We start from the raw sequence: 25,719 nt of genomic DNA on the forward strand, positions 1-25,719 counted from the left end.
GGGCTCCAACAGGCTAGTTTATGTACAAGGTTTGTATCCTGGTCCTATTGCCAGGGGCCTCTCTGATAGTCCAAGCTTCACAAATGTCTTCCACATTTGGAGGACCTAGTTTGCTTTCCTGAAGTCTCTACAGTTGTAGTTCTAGAGTTCATGAGTGTCCATGAGCTTGGTTCAGCTCTCTGTAGATTTTTCCATTATGATCTTGACCTCCCTTGCTCATAAAGGAGGACTTTAAGAGAGACACATGTATCACCCTGGAAATGGAAATTGGATGATATCCATGGGGTAAACTGGAGGCAGAGGGTGGTAAGGGGGAGAGAGGATAAGAAAAAAGGAAGGATAAAATGGCCTAGGTGGGGGAGGGATACAGAGATACAGTGGAAGAGCAATGAAAGAGATATCTTAATAAAGAGAGCCATTATGGGCTTGGGAAGAAACCTGGTGTTAGGGTAACTCCCAAGATCCCACAAGGAAGACTCCAGCTAAGACTTCTAGCAACAGGATAGAGGATGCCTGAATCAAATTGGTGAATACCTTATCCACAACTAATAATCAGGCCAATCTCTGAGAATTCAGTCAAAGAGATGGAGGAGGGAAATATTTTTATTTTTAAAGTATTTTTCTTTTTATTGAAAATAGATTATTTTCTCATGCCATACACCTGATTACAGTTTTCCTTCCCTCTGCTTCTCCCAGTTTCTCCCATCTAGATCTACTCCCTTTGTGTCTCTCATTAGAAAATAATAGGTTTCTAAGAGATAACAATAAATCATAACAAAATAAAATGTAATAAGATAAAACAAAGCCTGTCATAACAAAGTTGGACAAGACAAACCAACAGAACAAGAGAAGAGAGAGGAATCAGATACCCACTCATTCACACACCCAGGTTTCCCATAAAAACACTAAACTGAAAGTCATATTATATAATAAAAGACTTGGTGTAGACTGTGGAGGCCTTTGGCTCACTACTTCAGTCTGCACATATTCATATGGTACTTGAAGTATTAGCTAAAGAAATGAGATAACTGAAGGATATCAAGGAGATACAAATTGTAAGGGAAAAAAAGTATTTATATTGGCAGATGATATGAGAGTATACATAAGTGACCCAAAAAATTCTACCAGTAAATTCCTATAGCTGACTCTTTCTTTCTTTCTTTCTTTCTTTCTTTCTTTCTTTCTTTCTTTCTTTCTTTCTTTCTTCATATATATATATATATATATATATATATATATATCAGCTAGATATAAAATTAACACACAAAATCAGTACCCTTCCTATATACAAATGACAAGCAAACTGAGAAAGTAATCAGAGAAACAACACCTTTGACAATAGAATCAAATAATATAAAATACTTTGGAGTAACTCTAATGAAGCAAGTGATAAAGTTATATGATACAAACTTCATGTCTTTGAAGAAAGAAATTGAAGAAGATATCAGAAGATGCAAATATTCTTATACTCATGAATTGGCAGGATTAACATAGTAAAAAATGGCCCTCTCATCAAAAACAATCTACAGTTTTAAAGCAATATCAATCAAAATTTCATCACAATTCTTTATAGACCTTGAATGAAAATACTCAACTTCATATGGAAAAACAAAAACCCCAGGATAGCCAAAATAATCCTGTATGATGAAAGAACTTCTGGATGTATCACCATCCCTGATTTCAAGCTGTACTACAGAGCAATAGTAATAACAAACAAATGGTATTGGTATAAAAAGAGACATGTTGATCAATGGAATTGAATTGAAGACCCAGACAGAAATCCACACATTGGAGATAAAACATGATCTTCAACAAATGGTGATGGTCAAACTGGATGGCTGATGTAGAAGAGTGCAAATACTTCCATATATATTAATCTTTACAAGACTCAGTTCCAAATGGATCAAAGATATCAGCATAAAACCAGATACACTAAACCTGAAAGAAGATAATGTGGGAGATGGCCTTGAACTCATTGGCACAGAAGACTTCCTGAACAGAGAACATCATTAGTGCTGGCACTAAGATCAATATTTAATAATTGGACCTCTTGAAACTGAAAAGCTCCTTTAAGGCAAAGCACACCATCATTTGGACAAAACAGCAGTCTACAGAATGGGAAAAGACCTTTACCCATATCTCCATATCTGATAGAGCATTAATACCAAAAATATATAAAGAACTCAAGAAACTAGATATAGAAACCCCAAAATCCATTTAAAGTGGGGTACAGATCTAAACAGAATTCTCAATACAGGAAATTCAAATGAGAAATGCTTAAAGAGAAATACTTAAGGAAATGTTCAACATCCATCAGGGAAGTGCAAATAAAAACTACCTTGAGATTCTATCTTACATCTGTCAGAATAGCTAAGATCAACATCACAAGTGACAGATCATGTTGGTGAGGATGTAATAAGAAGACCACCATTCCATTGCTGGTGGGAGTGCAAACTTTTACAGCCACTATGGAAATCAGTGTGGCAGTTCCTCAGAAAGAAGGGAATCGATCTACTTCAAGATCCAGCTATACCACTCTTGGGCATATAAGTAAAGGATACTTCATCCTACTACAAGGACACCTGTTCAATAATGTTCATTGATTTTTTTCCATAATAGCCAGAAACTGGAAACAACTTAGCTGTCCCTCAGTGGAAGAATGAATAACGAAAATGTGGTTCATTTACATAATGGAGTATTACTCAGCCATTAAGAAAATACCATGAAATTTCCAGACAAATGGACTAAACTATAAAAAAAGTCATCCTGCATGAGGTAAGCAAAACCCAGAAAGACAAACAAGATATGTATTCTATTATATGTGGATATTAGCTGCTAATCAAAAGATAACAAAGCTACAATCTGTAGATCCAGAGAGGTTAGATCCCAGAAGGAGGGACTAGGGTGAACATATAGATGTCCCTGGGAGGGAAAAATAGAATAAATTTTATGGGTGGACTGGGGGCAGGAGGCAACAGGTATGGGAAGATCAGGTGGGGTAGGGGAGGAGAGAGGGAGTTGAAGCAGGGGTTGTGGGGAGAGACAATTAGAATGGAGGTAAATCTGAGGAATGGTATGTAAACCTAGGTTAGGGAAAACTTCCTAAAAATTATGAAGTCAATACTAATGAAGTCTTCAAATATGGGGGGAATATAGCCTCAATTGGCCATCTCTTGTCACCAAATGAAGTTTCTAGTACCAAGACTGTGTTACATCAATTGAGTTGTTGGCCAAAAAGGGCCCATGGAAATGCCCCACAAACTTTGGGCTATTGCCCAGACAATAAGTTTCTTTCTATAAACTGACAGAAAGGCCACATTTTTGAAAGACAATACCCACACACTTATTTTGCCTGAATGTACTTATATGCAGCACCCATGTGCCTAATGTCTTTGTAGTCTGAAAGAAGGCATCAGGTCGGTAGGTCCTGGGAACCAAATCCTGGGCCTCTGCAACAGCAGCAAGTGTTCTTCAATGCTGAGACATCTCACTAGCCAGGAAATCTGTTTTATTAAAAGGAAAGTGAAACTACAAGTTTTGATTTATATGATTGAGAGGATCAGCAGGCTGGCTGAGTGATAATGTTCTTAAGGGTCCAGTATAAGCTTGGGTCTCCATTTCATGGGGTCCAAAAAGAGGAATTACTTAAAAAGGGTACTGCATGTGGATCTTGGTTTTGATTAAGAACCTTGAATTATGTAAGCAGTTGTTTGTGCATTTCCCTTGCCATGATTCATCTGTTTTAAAACACACAGCTGCCAATTTATTCATAGGCATAAGATGGTGAATAGGGGAGTGTCCCTAAAAATTAGAGGACACAATTTACCTTACAGTGTATATTCAAGACCAGTATATGTGTAGGATCAGCTTCTTCATTCCTATACCTGAAAAAGCAGGAAATATATTTGACTAGAGAGGGGGCTTATTTGGTATTCAGGTGCAGGTTACACACATCATGACTCAGGGAATCATAACAGCATATCTTGAGTGAACTGGTAATATAACAGCCACAAACTGGAAGAAAGAAGAGCAAGGAGTAAGGAATGAATGATTGCATCTCCCCTCTTCTACACACACACACACACACACACACACACACACACACACACACACACACACACACACTGAGAGTGAGACAGAAGAGAGAGAGAGAGAGAGAGAGAGAGAGAGAGAGAGAGAGAGAGAGAGAGAGAGAGGTATGAGAGAGGAATGCAAGACTGGTCTAGAAAAATGGTGCTTCTGTCTACAGTGGGAAGATCTCACATCAATTATCACGATTAAAATAATCCCCCCCACATTCTCAGAGATCTACTTTCAAGATGATTTCCACTTTCTAGATTGTGTCAAGTTGTGAATTAACACCAACTATGACAGTCATTAAGTATATTGTTAGAAAATGATTCTATATCACCCAAACTAACTAGATTCCTGGCTTACTAAGCCATTCCCTCAGATTTTCACTACCCTTTCTACCTATAGCCAGAATGAAGGAAGATTCCAAATTTGTTTGTGAGACACAACTTGACTAAATTGTAACAAAATTCACACTTAATACAGGCAGATGCAGTGAACTGTACATAGCTTAGATCACCAAATGCTCATGCCAAGCTGCAAATATGGTGACATATCAGTGTTCAATATGCAGGAGGGAGTCACAGAAATATGAGAATTTCAGTTCAAAAAGTTGGTTACAGGTCCAAGGAGATGGATCAGCAGTTAAGTATTTACTGAGCAAACTTGAAGGGCCTAAGTTTGGATTTCCAGTAGCCATTTAAAGCCGGATTCAGTGGCGTATATATTTTTAAATCCTAGTAGCCACATTGAGAGATGAAAATAAAAAAAGAGATACCCTGAACTTCACAGGCCAGTTATCCTGGCATATGCAACCACAAATGAGAAACCCTGCCTCAAACAATGTGAAGATGCTGACTGGAACTCAAAGCTGTCCTGTCACTTTCACATACATGCTTGACACATGCACATTCTCACAGACATAAACATATACAAGTTTACCCAACATATACAAAAATGCAAATATTTCTAGAGGCATAAACTCCTAATTATTTTGGCCTTTAGTATCAAGTTGTTGTGCACTTAATATTATTAATCATTAGAAATAAAATGCCCAACCAGAAATGTCTAGGCATTAATCTGTGTATACCTTGAAGTAACAGAAATTGGCCCTGAAATCAGTGGTTCCATGACACTTTACTCCATTTGGTTAATGAGATTAGTTTGGCAGAAGGGTGGTCCTTTGGCTTTGGGAATGATTAAATCACCAGATCAAAACTGCATACTTATTTGTTGAGGAATAATGCCATGGGCATGAGCAGATATGTATTTAGTGGGCCCCGAAGGTGATACAATTTTGTGAATTCTCTAAGATAAAACTGTCACAAGATTGCAAAAATAAAGTTAGGTTCATGGAACCCTAGAAATGACAAAAGCTGGTGTAGGGATGAAGAAGAATGTCTTTTCAAAACTGGGAGACATTTTAAAAGATATGCATGAATTGGGAACTATTTATGCCATATGCATTTTTTTTGTTAAGGGATCATTGGTTTTTATATTCATACTCAGCTCTTCTCAGCATAGGCTGAGGTCTAGATGTGAACTCAATAGGGATAAAGTAGTGACACCAATCTGAAAGTTAGAAGAGATACCAGGATAAGCTCTATCTGACCTGGTTAAGCTTCATTATTTGTTAGTGACTTTTCTTAGTGAGATTTGAGCAAACATCTATTCACTTCAGATGATACCACTGACAGACCAAATGAAAGATTTCACCAAGTATAGCCCAGTAAACCAGTGAGTTTGTTGAGATTATTTAGAAGGTCATGGGTGACTTCAAGGCAGGTACACCACTGAAAATTTAGTAAGTAACATGACTCATAAAAGCTACAATGCAGTATGTGGTATCAGTACTACTTGTAGGCTGATCAGATGGCCAGTCTTTTCTCTCTAGCAATAGTTTACTGCTTGTATGACTGTGTTTGGGGATTCAAGAATCTTGTAAATTTCAGAGGTTTTCCTGAGACATGTGAGTTGTGCTTACTTCGTGAATTTTCTAACTGTTCTTTCTCCTTCCAGTAGGAGAAAGTTTTGACTTGAAGGAAATAATTAAATAATATTCTTATATTAATCTCATTGTTGTTGCTAGAGTTAATTGCCCTGCTAGGTCCCACAGTCACTTCAGCTCCCACCAAATAAGCATACAGAGACTTACATTAGTTATTAAACTGTTGGCCAATGGCTAGGGCTTCTTTTTGGTTAGCTCTGTCTTATATTAATTATTAACCCATAACTGCTAATCTATATATTTCTACATGGCCTTCTCTTACCAGAGAACTCCAGGCATGCCCTATCCTCCTAGTTCTTACATGGTATATCCTTGTGGTGCCTCTGGGCTTCTCTCCCCAACATTCTCCTCACCTCCTAGGCCTGCCTATCTTCCTGCTTCTACTGACCAAACAGTGTTTTATTTATCAACCAATAAAAGAAATATATACACAGAAGGATATTCTTCAGCACATTGTGACATTTGCTTTCTCATCTGCCAGTATCCTCCATGATTGATTCCTGAACTCCTTGTGACTAGTCAAACTTACAGATACCAAAATATTCTATATAAATTGTAAGACACTGTTATTGCTCCTAGACATGTTCTTTCATACATTTTGGGGAGATAGGGTATAGGACCATTCAGAGTCTAGGATGATCTCAAACTCATGTAGCTGAAGATGACCTCAAATAAACTTTCAACAATTCTCTTGTCTCCACTTTTTAGTGATATAATTACTAAATTCCACAAACAGTTTTTATAGTAATTGGAATACAAATTGAAATTTTTGTAGGATTGGCTGGCAATTTTCAAGCTAAGCCACATCTTCAGCCCCATTTCTATAGTTTCAAGGAGTACAGCCAAACTCATTTTCCATGTTTGTCTTCCATATTTACAGACAGATAGGTAGATAGGTAGAGAGATAGATGATATATAGATGAATGATAGATAATAGACAAATGGATATTAGTATGTTCATAAAAAGAGTGGGGGCAGCTGGGCAGTGGTGATGCATGCCTTTAATCCCAGCATTTGGGAGGCAGAGGCAGGAGGATCTCTGTGAGTTTGAGGACAGCCTGGTCTACAAGAACTAGTTCCAGGACAATACAGAGAAACCCTGTCTCACAAAACCAAAAAAAAAAAAAAGGAAAGAAAGAATAAGGGTATGGAGAATAAGATATATTTAAAGTGGTAAGGAAACATCTTTACAAAAATAAAAAGATATTCATCTACTAAAATTATGGGGCAGGACTATTCCTTCTCATCGTTTACCTACACGAGAAATTTTGTTAAGAAAGGAAAGTGGGTCCATTTTTTTCTCTAATTTCTATAGAATGAAGGCAATCCTGATTCCAAGTGTTCTTGAACAGACAGAAGTGTTAGTAGGAGTAGGGTATGGCAGTAACATCAGCTCCATGATTTCACAAAGGGAATGAGAAAGACTTTAGGTTTGCTATATTGTGGATTGTACAAAAATTGAATAGAAATTTGAGAATACAAGACTGAGGAAAGGGCTGAGTAAAGTGCTTGCTGTGAAAGCATCAGGATCTAAGTTCATATACCGAGAATGCATGTAACAGCCAAGCATGTTAGTGACTCTGTAGTCCCAATAAATCTGAGGCATGGTGACTTGCTGGTCAGCCAGTCTAGCCCATCAAATATTTGTATTCTGAGATTCACAGAATTCTTCAAATTCTAGCTGTGTTGTGATCATATGAATATAATTAAGGATTTCTGATCTTTTTCTTCTCATTTTACTCCAGGCCATTGATGTAAACAGCCAGTTGATAAAAGCCTTTGTACCAATACCACTGATATAACTCTTCCATTGTCAACACAGGAGTAAGCACACACATATGCATGCTACACATACAGGCTTAGTCCTAAGATTATTCTGAATACCCACCTCAAATCTTTTGACATCAAAATGTTTGTCAAAGAACTTATTAAACACAAAGGCCAACAGCAATGAAATAAATCACCTGGCAATAATTTGGTATAATTGTATTGTAAAGTAAGGCCTAGACATTAATACTTGTAAATAAACTCCAGACAGATCTCAACTCTACCAGTCTGAATTTTCAGATCATCTGTAATTCATGTTGGTTAAAAATGTTCATTTGTTGGAAATTCTATTATCACCAAAATGAAACTTCAACAGGCTCTCCTTGGCAAGCACTGACTGCTTTATGTTACCCTCCATCTTGCTCCCTTGTTGAAGTTCAGATGCCATAGTTTGTGAACAAACAGTTCTTTCTCACCTTCTCCTGTCAGCCTGCCAAAAAACTGGCAATCAACTGGAGCTTGCCCAACTGACATGTGTGAAATGCCCCCTAGAGAGACCCTTGACCTGTAGCTCCAAACTCAGCTAGGAGAGAATAACATACCAGCATGAGCAGCACATTAATCAGACATTCTCCTGCTCATGTAAGCTTTATTCATGCTTTCTCTGTGATTCAGTATCTTTGATTAGGACAAGTTTGGCTCAGAGTCTTTGCCAATGTGCATGTCTGTTTGGTAGTTTGTGGTCCTAATGCATTTTGATGGTTCATAGGATCTATGAGTATTTTTGGTTTGCCAAAAGAGTGAAAAGGGCAACTTCCTTCTTGCCCTTGCTTAAATACTGAATCTGCCTGCTATGCCATTTCCTGCCTGGATCTTATAGTACATTTCTCAGAATCCTCATCGACTCCTAGTTCCACCTAACTTACTGCTTCTTTGGCCAAACAGTGCTTTATTCAACAATCACTAAGATAAACATACATAGAAGTAAGTACATTCCCCATCACGTGAGTAATTAATTTATGTTTTTTTCTTTCAAGACAGATTTTTATGAATAGCCTTGACTGTACCGGAACTTGCTCTTGAGACCAGGCTGGCCTCAAACTCACAGAGATCCACTTGCCTCTGCCTCCCAAGTGCTGAGATTAAAGGCATGCACCATGACCACCTGGATCATAATTAATTAATTTAAAACAAAAATATCCATGACAAAAATCATTACATTTGGTATTAATATTAGTCAAAAGAAAAATGAAAGAGTTAAGTCAACGTCAATGAATGAATACAGCTTCAAATGAAGAAAAACTTTCAGGAAACCAGGAAGATGTCTTAGCAGGTAAAAGTTCTTGCCACAAAATCTGACGACCTGAGCTTGATCCCTAGGATCAATATAGTAGAAGGAGAGGTCCACAATAAAAAGTTGTTCTCTGCCATCCATATATGTGCTAATGATATGCTCACAAATACACATGTGTGTTACTTGGGACACAGTAATGTGGTGGCAGGGCTCAGGTGGCTTTGGTGGAAAGAATTATTGTTACAGAATGGTGTCAGGAGTGAGATAACCCCATGTCCCGAGTTTCCCAGAGGAAGCGGTGAACCTGATGCCGCAGTCCACCCTGTCAAGCCACTGTGTGGCATCAGAGCAGCTTCTGTACGCTCGCTCACGCCATCCTGAGCTCTTGGGGGTTGGACTGGGTGCTCCCGAGATGGCCTGCAGCCCTCTAGAGGTCTAGTGATTAGGATTCTGTGCTCTCACTGTCGAGAGCCGCCAGTCGCCAGGAGCCACTAGGCACTGCGAACAATCTTCTGCTACTAGTCTAGCAGCAGAACCCTGACAGCTGGCGGTAGTGTTACGACTTCCATGTAAACATCACAAAACTTAAAAAGGGATTTTAGCATCAAAAGAACAGAGACAAGCACAACTTCTTGGTAGCAGCATTTTCTCGAGTGGTCTCTGTTTTGCTAGAGACAAGGAAAGACACGAGTCATTCCTTTAAGAGAGGTTTCCTGACTCAGCCTAAGCAGAAAAAGGTGCAGGTTTCTTGGCTAGCTCAGTCAGTAGAGCATGAGACTCTTAATGTGGGTTTGTGCCCCATGCAGCTGACAGTGGCAGTGACATCTCCAAGCCATCAGCACGCTCCTTGAAAAGACAGCGGCTAAGAAAGCTGCCACTTTAAGCTACCACTTTAATTTTGGTGGTGTTGTTTAACAATTAAAAGACTGCATGGCCAGAAAAATGTAAAGATTTATAGTAAAGACAGATTCAGATGAAGAAAAACCTCTAAAGGTTTACACTGTCTTTAAAAATATATGCATACTTGTGAGAGAAAAAGTAACAGGAGGCAAAAAATAGAGTAGCTGGGTGTGGTGGCACACGCCTTTGATCCCAGCACTCGGGAGGCAGAGACAAGAAGATCTCTGTGACTTCAAGGCGAGCCTGGTGTTCAGAGTAAATTCAAGGGCAGCCGAAGTTACACAGAGAAATCCTATCTCATAAAAGAAAAAAAAGTAAAAGGAATAGAATAATAAAAAGCCATGTAAATGTGGAAAATGCACACAGAGTCTGGATACTATATGCTATATTGCTGTCTTTAATTGTTTGATTGCTGAGGAAAGAGCAAAAGCTGCTACAATATGTTTGATTATAAATGCTGCTAAATTAATCCAACTTACACATTTTAATGATGCTTTGACTTCAAAATTTAAATCCAATGACATACTACTTAGGAAATAAGTTTTTGCTGTGTTCCCACAGAAAATGGAAAGCTGTGGATTCCTTCCAGACTAATATGGTTTGATCAAGCAAGACCCCCTGAAGCAGTGGCCCAACTGATCCTACATCCAAAGCAGATGAGATGATGCAGCCATAGATGACTACTGCCACATTTCTGTGTTTTATCATGATCCCCATGGTATGGACATCGCCCCCAACCAGCAGGAAGCAGTTTGGAACGAAAGACACCCAAATTCCCAAATATTGTTTATAAATGCTTGTTTTCATTTAAATGGGGTTAGTTATAAATGATAATGATAACAGCCAATCTCTTTTTAAAAGAGAAAAAGGGGAATAGGGTATAAGAATGAATACTATGCATTGGTATGGATTTTCATTTATTGTTAGAACTTTAAGGTCAATTTTGTGATGTGTATATGTCTCCTCTTGTTTAGGTATTGTGTTTATACAGATCTTTTAAAATGTAATGCATAATTAAATACAGATTATATTGTTACCTATAATAGTCAAAACTTACAGTTAGGTTAGATAGGTTTTCTAGATATACAGAGATGTGTCTGAGATGGTTATATATTCTTCAAACCTTTCAAAGACCTACAGAAATATGGCATTTAAATGGTTTAGGGTTTTTCCTCACAGTGAGACACAACTGCTCCTGACATACCAATTATGTCAGAAAGGATGATGGGTATCAAAGAAACTCATTATGGAATTTTCTTTCAACATGGCAAGATTAGCCATTTGGGCAAGAAGATGTTCTTGCCTCAACTGTTGCTGTATAAACTGCACATGCAGGACCCACAAAAAAGCGACTGCTGAACCTACAAAACAAGATGAACAGTCCTAAAGGGTTCCTGCTGAAATGGAGAAGTGTGCCAGGCACACTGTGGCCTGTGGGCTGAAGATGGATGCCCCAATGTTACAGAGGAACTTCGGGTGACTGTCCAGGTAGTGATATATCTCTGTCAATTCTAGAGTTTATATATTATCCTTCTGTGGTCTTTGATGGAGTTGAAGACAGATAGTTATGGTTATATTTTTCTTCTGTTATTATAAAAGGTAAGTTACCCTTCTTTTTATTTAGACAGAAACGAGGAGATGATGGGGAATGTACTTACTTCTGTGTATGTTTATCTTAGTGATTGTTGAATAAAGCACTGTTTGGCCAAAGAAGCAGTAAGTTAGGCAGAACTAGGAGTCAATGAGGATTGTGGGAAATGTACTATAAGATCCAGGCAGGAAGTGACATAGCAGGCAGACTCAGTATATAAGCAAGGGAAAGAAGGAAGTCTCCCTTTTCACTCTTCCTCCTGCTCTCTGCTCTGCAGTTGCCATCTGACCTCCAAGAAGACAGGATGCATTCTGCCAAATGTAAGTCTTATGTAAGTCCAAATGTAAGTCCAAAGGTAAGTCTTATGATTATGGCTGATTATTAACACTGAGCTGGCAGATAAGAAATCTGAGCAATTGGCCAAGCAGCATTTGTACCTAATATAAATCTCTGTATGATTTTTGGTGCCTTAATGTGGCGCTGGGCAGAACTCAGGCAGCCTAGCAGAAAGCACCCACGTGGCAGCAGGACTTGGATGGCTTTGGTGGAAAGACTTATTGTTACACTAATTTTTTTACAATATTTCAAAAGTATTATTTAATATTCCATACATCTATATAATGTATTTTGGTCATATTTATCTATGTTTTTCTTATTCCTTTCCCATTCCCACTGAAGCCATTCTTTTGTTCAATGAGTCCCTTCCTAATTTCATGTCTGTTTACATGACCCACTGAGTTTAATCACTACTGCTTACATGAGATGACTTACTAATACATGATCATCTTACCAGTGTGTGTACCACTGAAGACATGACTATCTTTTCCCCAACAACCACTAACTGGCAATAGATTCTTAGGGAGAGGAATTTTCCTAAAGCCTCATCACATCATATATTGAGGCCAACTTTCACTTTTGAAATCTTCTTGCCTTGGTTTTCTGGGTTTATGACTGCATGCATGTGCCAATGCACTTGACTTCAACTTATTTCTAGTGGATATATCATTATATGCACTTAGAAATTTAGTACAAAATTCAACACACACACTGTGGATAATTGGCACCTTCATCAATTTAAACATTTATCATTCCCATATGCTGAGTATATTTCAAATCATCTGTATTAGCCATTTTGAAATACATAATTAAATATTGTCACCTGTAGGTCTCCAACTGCTGTTAGAACATCAGAAGTTGCTTCTCCTTTCCAATTGTACCCTTTTCTTGTTACCCATCCTCTTTCCATCCCTCCCCTCCCCTTCACAGCCTCTTGTAACCACCACTCTATGGTATACTTTTCTAAGTTTAAGTTTGAAATCGATTTCTTACAGAAATCAGAATTTGGTATTGTTTTTGAAATCATTTTGATGATTTCTTTTAATTAGGGCCATCATTAGACTTAATAGACTTTATTTGGCCAGTACTGTTATAACCCCTCTCCCACTCATATTCATGCCATAATCTCAGAGGCTTTTAAAAAGCCTTTCTAGACAAGGTTCTATTTCAAAGTTGATTATTCTGGATTTGCTATGCTGGTACCAAACAGTGAAAAAGCAAGTTTAATGTGTGGGAAATACTCAATCTGCTGCAGCTGACCTTTCGGGTTAGAAGGGCCTCTGAGCCAAGCAAAGAGAGCCACATCCCAAACTTGAAAAGGATAAGGAAGCAGAACTACCTGTTCAGGTAGGAAAACAGTCCTACAGATGCATCCCTTTTGTCTCAGGGAGACTGTGGGAGACTTCAGACCTGCAGAACCATAAGATAAAATGCTACTCCCTGTAACTTTGTGGTAATTTGGGTTTTTTAGCATAAGAAATGCAGATCCTCATATCTCATGGTGAAACCCAGCCTGGCTCTCTGCAGTAGACATAGTACTTTATTCACTAACCTGGCTTTGGCTTTTATTTATTTTATAATAATGCATTCTCATTACCATTTTAATTGTTATTTGTTTCATGCACATTCATTATTTTCTATGGAGAAAAGTTAGAGACTGTACTGGTTGCTATTCTTCACTAATCTCATCTACAACTAAATTAAAAATTTCCTTGTGTTTTTTAAGTATTATATACTGCTGAAATGAGTGGAAGAAACACAGGCAAATAGAGGTGAGCATGGTAGTTCTTTTCTGCAATAGCAGTCAATGGAAGGAAGAAGCAAAAAATCAGGAGTTCAGAAGATCTATAATAAAAGTGGGTCTTCCCTCTTCAAATGATTTAATTAACAAAAATCGCGCAGAGGTATAACCAGCCACTTGGGTTTCAATTAATTTCAGATGCAGTCAAGTTGACAACACAATAACCATCACATCTTCCTTCCCTTTTATCCTTGCCCCCATCTCTTTTTTCTTCTCTCCTCCTCTCATGGCCTACATAAGATTCTACAACTTCTCCCACATCTAGAACAAACAAGTTGTGAACAACAGCAAGGTCATTTGGGCAGAGGAAAAACCTATGATCTTGTTAGAAAATCTTTGTTCTGTGCTACTTAACACCTCAAAACTCAATGCTTCTGATCTGGGAAATAGGAAGAATTTAAACTCAGGAAATATTTGTGAGGACAAAAAGAAGAAATGTATGCAGCATTTATGACTAAATATTGTCACGAGGTATATTATTTCTCTCTCTCTTTATATATATATATATATATATATATATATATATATATGTGTGTGTGTGTGTGTGTGTGTGTGTGTGTGTGTGTGTGTGAGAGAGAGAGAGAGAGAGAGAGAGAGAGAGAGAGAGAGAGAGAGAGAGTTCCTCTTATTGGTTGATACATAAAACACTGTTTGGCCAATCAGGCAGGAAGATAGGTGGGTTTAGGAGACAAGGGGAATTCTGGGAAAGGTAGGCAGAGGGAGCTGGCCACAGAATCACCAAGCTGCCAAAAGAGTAACAACATGCTGGGGCATTACCAGGTAAGCCACAGCCCTGTGGCAATACATAGATTAATAGAAATGGGTTAATATTTAAGACAAAGCTGGCCAATAAGAAGCCCTAGTCATCAGTCAACAGAGTCATAATTAATATAGAATCTGTGTGTTTATTTGGGGTTCAAGGGCTGCAGGACCAGTCAGGACAAGAAAATCCACCAACAATACTGTGTCGGTATTAGAGACTCTGTGTACTTGATTTTCTTAATTAGAACAAAGTAAGCAACAGACTCTGCAAGTAAATACATAGTTCATGTGGATGCCTTTTAGAATAGCAATAGAGTCAAGGAGAAAGGTCATAAAGATCATTTTATTAAGTGATTACATACAACTTCTGTAATTCTTGATGGTCAACTGTTCTCACTTTTAGGCAATCTAATGAATAATTCAATTATATGGGCAAACAACACTTGTAAAAACATGGCCTGTTTCCACGGTCTGAGAGTTCACAGTTACATTGTTTCTTCTCCATGTAGCTCACACTCATCACCTAAACCACTCCATGTAGCTCATCACCTAAATGGATATGCATTGCCTTATTTCCAAACCCAATCTGTTGACAAGAGCTGACACTTTGCATCTGCATTTGAATTTTAATGTGTTTTTTGGATGGCTGAGCATGTGATAGTTTACTGAAGCGGGCTTTGTTTTCACTGCAGATCAGAGAAAAAATGTCTTTTTAATTAGTTTGAATGTTGTGGGCATTGAAAATAATTTAATTAGACACAATTGATATAATTGTTATTTGGCAATAAGAACAGATGTACAGAGATAACAGAAAAGAGAGTTTCAAAAGCACTATTCTGCGTTCAACCCCATCATTCCATTTATATGTAATATATGCATATACATATATAAATATACTGAAGTATATAAATATTTTAAAATGATATCTAATCATACACACTTGCATATATTGTACATTTTTCATATGTCATAATACACACATGTGTTATATAGGACGTTTTCATTATATGTGTGCATTAGTATTTTATATTTATTTGTAAAATATGTATAGATGACATAGCTATGACATATGACATATACATATTATACTAATATATATATTTTCACACATCCTAAATATAATTCATATTTTTAAATTTATCAGTTCCTTTGTATTTGAAGAAAAGTGCCTAAATCTGTTTGGGGCTGATTTGTTTTCTGATAGGCTAACTGATAGCAATTCTTCATGAATTTGTCTTGTTCCTGCACATTTAGTGAGAAGACAGTCTTTGCTAAAGAATAGTATTTCATGAGTGCTTATTATAGTACCAATCTTAAGAAACAGAGATTGACCAGGCTTGGTGATAGAGCTACTCTGGAGGTTGAGGCAAGAGCAGATTCAAGTCTAGATACATATTGAGTTCAAGACCAGGCTGGGCAAGTGAGTGATTGTATGTTTCAAAATTAGAAGTAAAAATAGGGATGTAAATGGGTGACAGGTCAATTGATCTAGTGACAAGTTAGATGCAAAACATGTGGAAGGCTCTCTATGTCCAGTCAACAGTGCATGAAACAAGAAGAAAATTAAACAAACAACCAAATAAATAAATTGTAGGATTGTGTCAATTGCCAAAACAGAAAGCAAGATCGTCTAGTATCCAGTGTAAGTTTGCTCCTCCTAGGCAAGATTTCTTTGTTGCCCATATTTTCCTATAGTCACTGAACTGTACATTTAACTTATATAAATTTGGCTTGTACAAACTGTCCCTCATCAAATAACCAACATCTGCTGGGCCAGCACAGGACAGATTTCTATAGTTTCTATGGAAGCCCATGTTCCCACAAGGACTCAGCTTTTTGGAAGGGTTCACATACTTCATCATGGGTACACATATTCCATTCATCATAAAATTCATATGTAGCAATTACCATCAGATTCACCATGCTACATTCATCATAGTTACACATTCTCCATTCATCATGATGATGTACAGAGATTCTATATATACTCCACTCATCATGGGTTTCATGTGATACATTCATCATGAAATTACCGTGCTTCATTTCTTGGGAAGTTCTTATGCTCTACTCATGTGGACTCCACGTGCTCATGTCATTATAGACTATGCAAGAACCAAAGGTAAAAGGGATGCTGACATAATATATAGTGTTAATGTTTTTACTAGACTTTTTGCCTCTGAAGACATTTTTTACATACAAAGCAAAGGACTATGAATATGGAAAGGAATAGTAAACATATATGAGAAAGAGAAGGCCCAAATAACTTAGCAATTTTGGTTTACTCATCCATCTCATATGCTTCTTCTAGGAATAAAACAAAAAAGCATGGGGAAATGTAGTCAGCTCTTTTTGATCAGATTTTCATGGACTACCAGCCTACAAACTATTACACAGAGACTTATTATTAATTAAGAAAGCTTGGGCTTATTACTAACTAGCTCTTATAATTTAAATTAACCTGCTTCTATTAATGTACTAAATTCTTCCATATGGCTTTTTTTAACCTCTTTTCCATTCTGTACTCCAAGTTGCTCCATGTCTCCATCCTGAGTTCTCCTTTTCCCGGTCCTGCCTGTTGTCTTCTGTCTAGCTATTTGCCATTCATTTCTTTATGAAACTAATCTGAATACACATTGGCAAAGACAAATCTTCACGGTGTGCAAAAAGATTATCCCACAATAGGAAAATCTGCTGCTTCTCAGTGAATAACCACTTTTGAAGTCCTATTGGCCTCCTGGTCTTTCAAACAGATAAAGGAAAACATACAGCTTATTGTCCTCTTGTTACCCACTACCTATGCAGTGTTAGTCATGATAGGCAAAACAGTATTAGTTTCATTTTCAACGTAATTTAAGACTGAGTTGCCATACATAATTCATAACTATTACCCATAGTATTAGTATTACTAGGCTTACTTGAATAATAATGACATCAGTGAAAAGCTGATTATTATTAGGAATAAAATTTACCTTAACCAACCTGTTCTTTATTGTATATTATATTTTCATTCACACATGTGTGTATGATATATATTTGTCTTATACTGGAATATTAAAAATGACTTTACTTTTTTGGTGACATATAACCATCACAACGATTATGCAATAGAACCTTCTGGTAGTATTCAGTTTATTAACTTGAATGTTCAAGTATTAGAGAAAGATATTGGACACAGAAATTATGTCTAGGTTCTGTTTCAGACTGACCCATGGCATAATGATTTTGAGACTCAAGGCCATAAACTTTTTGGTCATACTGTGATAAGATTCTAGAGAAGGAATGAATATCATAAGGTATTTACAAAAAAGAGACCTGAAAAATATGAAGAGGAATGGGTATAACACTTAAAATGAGGTCAGAAGGAAACCATTGTTCTTATAGGTAACTGAATATACACACACATACACACAAAAAGGGGGGAGAAAGAAGAGAGAAAGAAAGGGTCTCTGGCAACATATATGCTTTTCTCTGAATCCTGCCTCTACTGTATTGCACAGAGCACTAAAGCAGGAAGGTTACAACATTTAAAGATCTCATTACTTCTCCTTTAACTATTCTTTTATTTGAAAATTATTTGGTATTATTTATTTGTTGGTATGTGTATTTGATTACCTGTATGTGCATTGTACACACATAGTCCTCACTGGGGCCAGAAGAGGGCATTGGATACCCTTCAGTTGGAGTCACAAGTGGTTATAAACAGCCAATTTGAGTGCTAGCAATCCAACCCAGGTCTTCTTCAAGAGCAGCAAATTCTCCTAACCTCTAAACCATTCTCTGGAGCCATTTTTATGTCTAATTAATCTTAACATAATAAGCAGAACATTTAGAGATAGGACAGATATTACAACACTAAACCAAAGTCACATCACTCTTAAATATAGTTTTACTTATATCACAACATCATAAAATTGAAATCCAAAGATCTATTTGCATATGTTCTTAGTTAGTCATTGCATAGCACATGTACATTCATATATCAAATTAACATGTTCTCTCTCTCTCTTTCTCTCTCTCTCTCTCTCTCTCTCTCTCTCTCTCTCTCTCTGTGTGTGTGTGTGTGTGTGTGTGTGTGTGCCTGTTTATGAATGTATAACTTTTAAATGGGGGCTGGAGAGACAGTGCTATAGTTAAGAGCACAGTACATGAGACTCTTACAGAACATCTGAGTTCAATTTTCAATACTCAGGTCAGGTACCTCACAGCCAGCCTTAACTCCAGTTTGAGGTTAAGACAACCTCTTCTGGCCTCCCTCACTATCTGCCCACACAGAGACAGACATGTGATTAAACTAACTAATCAATTAAATTAAAATTAAAATGAATGAAACAAAGCAAGCAAGTGGTAACAAATTCCATAAGCATGTCTGTCCACAGTCCATATATTGTCTTCTCCCACTTATCTAGAAAGATAGACTCATAGGAAAAAAAGTAAGCTGTAATTGTCCCAATCTGATAACATGTGTGTTGCTACTAAGCTAATGGCAGTTTCAGGGGATGAATAGTTTCTGAAATTGGATAGTGATAATGTCTGAAAAACCCTGTGAGTATACTAAGACAGCTGATGTGCACACATTTAAATGGTAAATTAAGCATAATTATTTAATTTAAAAACAGAAAGAAAATTCATCATTTGAAATACAGACATTTAGCAGCTGCAGACTTCCACATCATGGATTCCATTTTCATATCAGCATAAGCAGGTGCAAGTTAGATACATGCTAAACTCATAATGCACAAATCAAAAATCAAGAAGACATGCTTGCCTCGCCCTGTAATGACAGAAAACACAGACAAAAAAATCCTCATCCCGTGACCAAATATGTTCTGTCATTCTTTGAATTGTTCATCAATGTTTCCCCATTTGTTGCCAAAAGAGTTTTTCCCTAATTATAAATGTATGTTTTAAATATATCATTTGACATGTGCGTGTTCCTACATGTGTGTGCATGTTCATGTATGCACATTTGGTATGAGCAAACATATGTGCACATGTATGTGGTAGTCAGAGGTTGAAATCCAATGTCTTTCTTTATTGCTCCCCACTTCATATTTTTAAGACAAGGTTTCTCACTGAGGCTGGAACTCACACACTCAGCTAGATGGAAAGCAGTAGACCCTCTGCTGCACAGCCTTAGTGTTGAGCTCACAGTTGTTTATGTGGATGCTAAGGACTGAACTCAGGTCTTCATGTTTGTGTAACAGGTGCTAGTTTTTTTTAAACATTCAAAGAATATTTTGAATAAAGTTTTATCTATTCTTGATAATGTATGCATTTTTCCTTATTTTGATAACACTATAAGTTTGAGAGCCTGTTTTTTTCTCTCTTTCCCAAATGATATATTGTTTGTGGCTTGAAAACTTAGATGTGCTTTCCTTTCTGTTTTATTTTTAATTGTGTGTGTTCGTCTCTGTGTAGGTATGTGCATATGAATTCAGTGTTCTTGGAAGTCAGGTGAGGGTGTTATATCACTGGTGCTAAAGTTATAGATAAGAGGTTGTGTGACCTGTCCAGTGTGGATATGGAAATAGAACTCAGGTCCTCAGCAAGAGTTGTATACACCCTTAACTGCTGAGCATCCCTCCAGCCCATAACTATGTGCTCCTATTTGGCTCTACTGATTCCGCTCCCATGCCAGGAATAAATCCCCATGTTTAAAAACAAAGAAACAAACAGTGAATCTTATGACTTTCTTACTTTCTGTCTGTCACTTAATGTAGATGTCTCATAGTGCCATTCTAAACCTCTGTTAGTTCTGAAATCTTCATTTTCTTTTATTGTCTTCTTAATGGGTTGTAGAGTTACATGGCACTTTCCATTAACTGAATTCAATTTTCTTGTTGAATTTAATCCCTCATGTGCAATTCTCCTATAGGTTTTTTCCTCTCCTTATCAATCACACCTTCAATTCTCACAAGTGTCTATAGTTTTGTAATTTTGGCATTATAGTGTCATTTGATTCTTTTTCCAAGGAGACAGGGCACCCACATTGAGAACACACAACAGTGTTAGGTAATGATTATATCATAGTCCAACTTGGTGAACCCATGAGTTTCTTAGGGTTACTTACTGGAATGTAGGTGACACAAAGGAAGATATGTTACTAAAAAGCCTCCTAAATGGGATGGGGGTGGGTAACTCAGGAAACCTGCTGTCCCAAGACTCTCAGGAAGAAATGAAGGCATCTTCACAGGCCTGGGCCTCTCCTCTCAGCAGCTCTGATGGTCAGTCTCATTACCCAGTGTTTGATGCTCTCATAACCTTGGTGCCAGACCCAGGAGAGTCCAGGTTTCACCTCCCACAGACACATGAAGTGCATTGACTTCCTGATTCTCATGAGTATCCCCCTCCTTCCTGGAGGCACTGTTTCAATCTGTAGGAAATTGCTACACCAACATATCACATTTCTATTTATAATTTACTTGATGGTTTCTTTTATCCTTTTCTTTTTTTCCCAGTTTTTCTGAACTATACTCACTGGCAAGTAATTCATAAAATGTATGTAAACAGCAAATTTTTCCTCTTCCAAAAATGCTGTGAATTTGTTCTCCCTCATGAATTCCATTTTGCTTTGGTGTAGAAGTTTAGCTTGACAGTATTTTCCTACAGATATTCATAAATGATATTTTATTTTTCATGTTTAATATATCAACCTGTTTTGAAATTTTACTTACATTTATTTTGATTTTGATACATCATATCTACTCAATGGAAATTTTCAGTAAGACTTTTCAGAATTTTTTAATGAGTAATGATAATAAGAAAATTCTTCGCTTTTTTCTTCTCCTCTGCATACAGAACAGTATACAGGAATATTTTTAAGTGGGAGGGATTTCTTCCTGGGAAACATAGCTAGGGAAGTAAGCTTGCTCCTCAGTGCAAGTGTAACAGCAAAGACTTGTAGTCAGTTCTGTAATTGAAAGGACCCCTGCCATGAAAGTAAAGTATGCCATCCTTGCAGAAGTCCCATGCTCCAAAAGGCTCATGGGATATTCACCAAGATTGCAACACAAGTCAGAAACTGTCACAAGAGTTTCAGAAAGTATCCAGAGAATACACTGACCTTCCAAGAGAGCACACCACATGCCCCAGTATGCTTGAATAAGAAGTACCTAACCCAGAGATATATGTATTTGTATATACTAGCTTACTCTATGTATTCTTGTGTTAAATGTGCCTAATACATTGTAGACTTTTGTCACTGAGTAATTTACATATTTCACTTGTATATTTTTGGATGAGTCCTCTGGAAGTTCATTTAGCTAATCCTGGGCTTCTTTTAAGTCTGTTCATTGTTATTTTTTCCTTTTTGGTTATAGTTTTCATTTCCCAGAGTCTTAATTGAGATTTTTACAATACAATGTGTTTTTGTTTCTGATGTTATCTTCTGTCTCTGGAGAAATGGTGACTGTGAACTCATGTTCCTTGATACCAACTATTTGTTCATGTATTTGTTCTTTTATGTTCATATAACATCTTTTAGATGCTCTTGTTTGCTTATTCTTTCCTACACACTGGGTGATTTTTATACATGTACTTATGTTTCACTTTGGGCATCTTTTGGACTGGGAGGAAGTCCACTGGTCAAGAGCATCTTCTGCACAAACATGAGGCCTTGAGCTCAGATATCAGGCTCCCATATAAAAACCCTGGCAGCCTGCATATGCTCCCAAGACTCCTCACCAGGCCTTGCAGCAGCCAGCTTTGGTCCAGGTTCAGATGGAGACCCTGTGTCAAGAGAACAAATTGTGGAGCAGGAGATCAAGGCAACATTCTTTTCTGGCCTGATTCATCTAACTACATACCATTACCGCCTTACACAGAAGCAAGGTGGAGAGAGGCCCCTGATAGATTTCTTTCTACAAATTCAAACTTCCCTCTCCTGACTCTCTGGAAGGAATTTTGTCTCTCAAGCATACAGCATTACAGCTCCTCCTAAAACTATGCAGTTCTCATTCTGGCAAGTATTTTCACAATTTTCTGTCCTCTCTATCCCATGGACACATATTTAATGTTCCAGCTGAAGCCTAAGCACTCATAACACTTAACTGCTATCATAAATGAAGGGCCGCATATCATGTAGAGTCCAGGGAGTCAGGACAAACATGGACTCAACCTCAGCTAGTATCAGAGCTGTTTTGGAGCAATGTCTTTTATTTCTTATCTTTTAGCATCTGTTGATTGAATCAGGCTTTTCACAGAGATATTCTTCTGGCTTTCCTTTATTTTATTTATTTATTTATTGTTTTTTTGAGACAGCGTTTCTCTATGTAGCTTTGGAGCCTATCCTGGCACTCGCTCTGGAGACCAGGCTGGCCTCAAACTCACAGAGATCCGCCTGCCTCTGCCTCCTGAGTGCTGGGATTAAAGGCACACACCACCAATGCCCAGCAGCTTTCCTTTATATTTTTTTAAATACTAAAAACCTGCCATGCCTGATAAGTTTTTCACCTGTGCATTGAATCTAATTTTGTATTTATAGATTTTTGTGACATTGCTTTTTTATATTTAGGCTTCTGTAAGGGCTAGAAATTTCATTGATGTCTGAGATGCAAACTTGCTTAAGATCAGGGTTTTTCCTATTTCCTTTGGGAAACTCTTCAACACCTAAGTCAAGCAATAGACTGAAAACCATCACTATTTTTTTTTTCTGGTTCATGGAGTAACAGGATTTCTGTAGTCTCAGAAACTAAAATAACAAAAGAAACCCACCTGTGGTTGTGTACATAAGCCTGGTATTCAATGGCAGTCTATGTCCTAGACACTAAGGCATTCAAACTTGTGTAGAAACAGACTGCCAAGTTTAAGAAAATTGTTTAACTTTCAGCTAGCCACAATCAAACATGGATTTCTCTGCATAAATTTATTCCAGCAGGCAGTGGAATATGTGATGATAGGGTGTTGCTGATTTCAGAAGAGTATGTAGAATTCTTGGGGCTTTGGGAAGATATAGAGCATACCATTCATTTTGTAAATTTGTGTGCACACATGTGTTCATGGATGTGCATGGGTGGTTCTATATGAAGGGGTTTGGAAGTTTACTTGTGTTTGTGTGGTGATGAGTGCTGCACACATTCACAGAGATTGACACAAAGGCCAGGGATCAGCTTGCCTATTGTTGCGCAGCAGTTGTCAACATTGTCTTTTGGGAAAGGGTGTATTTTGATGACCTGGACCTTATCATGTAGGCTACGGTGACTGGTGAGTGACTTAGGGAATCCCACTATTTCTTCTTCCCTGGAATTGGGATCATAAATGTGACTCACCCATGCCTAGATCATTTTGTGGTTCTTGGGATGAACCTCATGCACACCCAACAGGTATGTCACCGACAGAAGCTTCTCCCCAGTCCTAATGATACAAATACAAATAGTATATCCAGTTCTTTGTTGTCTAAGATTATTTTCATATGAAACCATGATGCATATTTGCCTAAATTCCTGTGTAAGACCATTTAATTATCACTGTGTCTATGGATTAGAGATGCTGGTTATACACAATAGGGTACTAAGGTCCTAACAGAATGAGTGTCTTCTCCAGGATCCAGTGAAAGCTTTTGAGCTCATGTAAGCCTTGCTTCCTAGTATACCCTTAATTAATGCCTTTTTTTTTCTTTTGTGATAGAAGTATAGACAGTTTAGTTAGAAAGAAAAAGACACTTGTGATGGTGAAGAGGGCTCCTGAGCTGAGAAAGATAGCTATTCCAAGGTCCATAAGGCACATTTTAAAAAATCTATTTTCTGCTACAACACTGTTCTGTGCTATAATCATGGCATTTCTTCCACTGTAATACAACTGTACTATTAGTAACACAGTAGGTGTACAGGTGCTATTCTGATGACAATATTAAATAATCTTCATCCACAGATAACAAACTAAAAACAAAGAATCACACCATACATTATATCGAAAAAAAATGAGGGCCAGAAGCATGGCTCAGTAGGGAATAGAAGGTGTTTGCAGCTGGGACTGATGACCTGAACTCTGTCCTTGGCACTCACATGGAGGAAGGACAGACTCACTCCTGCATGTTGGCTTCTGACCTCTACATGTATTCTCCAAGTAAGTAGACAGACAGACAGACAAGCAGAGTGAGTTAGTTAGTACATTTTAAAGAAAGAAAGAAATGATAAATTGAAAACACATCACCCAGGGCATGACACAGATACATTTACTTGGAATTTACGAGTTGAAGCGCTTTCAAGGGCTTTCTTTCAAAAGGCTCAGCCACAACGTTTGATAAACATAGCACCATAGTCAGCACTTAACTGCAATGCCTTTAATATATAAGAACAATCTCAAAATTCTTTTGGGTAAAACCTTATTGGTAAATGTCTTCTGTTTTTCTACCTCATACAAAAACTGAGACAAAAGTTTTCAATTCGAATTTCTGAATTCAAGCTTGCTCACTTTTCTTCCTTTTCAAAAAAACATATCTTATGTGTATGTGTGTTTTGCCCACATGTATGTGGGTGCAGAATTTTTGCAGAATGACTTCAGTTGGCATCAGATTCCCTGGAACTGGAATTATAAATGGTTGTGAGCCATGCTGTGGGAGTTAGGGACAGAATCACTGTTTTCTGCTAGAGCAGTTAGTGTTTTTAACCCATGAGCCATTTCTCCAGTTTGCTCCACCACCGTTTAATCCTAGTCATATTATAAAGCAAGGTATTCATGGAGAAAGAAATGCACACATTATGATGTTTAAGTGGATAACATGTGCTTACATTTGTTGAGAAAGAATGTTGATGAATTTTCTTTCCCCACCTTGCCCACTATAGCTCCAAACAAACACACAGAGATGCTATATTAATTTTAAACTGTTGGCCAATGACTAGGGTTTCTTATTGGCTAGCTCTGTCTTAATTACTAACCCATTTCTATTAATGTAAGTATTTCCACATGGTCTTATCTTACCAGAGAAGGGTCCAGGCATGTTAATCTTTGGGCAGCCCACATGAAGACTGTTCTGGCGTGCCCTCTCTGCCAATCTTTCCCAGAATTCTCCTCATCCTAGTCTCACCTATCTTCCTGCCTCACTGGCCAGACAGTGTTTTATTCATCAACCAATAAGAGGAATAGATATACAGAAGGACTTCCTCCATCAAACAAAGCTTGGCCAACATGACGGTTCAGCCAAGCCTGATGAACTGAATTCAAATCCCTGAGCACACATGGTAGAAAAAGAG

This window comes from Cricetulus griseus, chromosome 5 (assembly GCF_003668045.3).
Source record: "Cricetulus griseus strain 17A/GY chromosome 5, alternate assembly CriGri-PICRH-1.0, whole genome shotgun sequence".
NCBI lineage: Eukaryota > Metazoa > Chordata > Mammalia > Rodentia > Cricetidae > Cricetulus > Cricetulus griseus.